The 442-nt window shown below is 33.3% G+C and overlaps 1 long non-coding RNA gene across 1 annotated transcript in view; it reads left to right on the top strand.

Annotated features, from left to right (window-relative positions):
* The window catches only part of LOC107744516 (uncharacterized), a 70,416-nt gene that overhangs the window by 33,862 nt on the left and 36,112 nt on the right, over nucleotides 1–442 (top strand). The gene's annotated exons all lie outside the window — the stretch shown is intronic.

Raw genomic sequence — 442 nt, 5'->3', positions numbered from 1 at the left:
ACCCAGCGCTGGGTTATATTTAACCCAGCATTTTTTAGAGTGTAGAAACAAGTAATGGGAAATCCATTTGTGGATTAATTTCCATGAACCGTCCTTTTGGTAAGTTTGTTTCAATAGGCCGGCTAAAAAAAAACAACAAAAAAAATCACTTCATGTAGTCATACAGTGATGTCAGTAATATGCATTGCTATTTACCCCAGCGAATAAAAATACATGTTTAAACGCATTTAAATAAAGCCTATTTATTCAAGATTTTCCTATCAGTTTTTTCACATTAAAGTTTACATTCATTTTTCAACTAAAGCACCCAATGCAGGCAATGATGAGCAAATGCAGATGTTTTACATATTTAAAGAATATTTAAATACAGGGCTCCAGACTGCAACTAAAACGGTCGCATTTGTGACCAAAAATATTAATTTGCGAGTGAAGTTTTTGCTGC

This window comes from Sinocyclocheilus rhinocerous, unplaced genomic scaffold, assembly GCF_001515625.1.
Source record: "Sinocyclocheilus rhinocerous isolate Xijiao unplaced genomic scaffold, SAMN03320098_v1.1 scaffold557, whole genome shotgun sequence".
In the NCBI taxonomy this organism is placed as follows: domain Eukaryota; kingdom Metazoa; phylum Chordata; class Actinopteri; order Cypriniformes; family Cyprinidae; genus Sinocyclocheilus; species Sinocyclocheilus rhinocerous.
The sequence above is the reverse complement of the archived record's forward strand: the minus strand, read 5'-3'. Positions and strand labels throughout refer to the sequence as shown.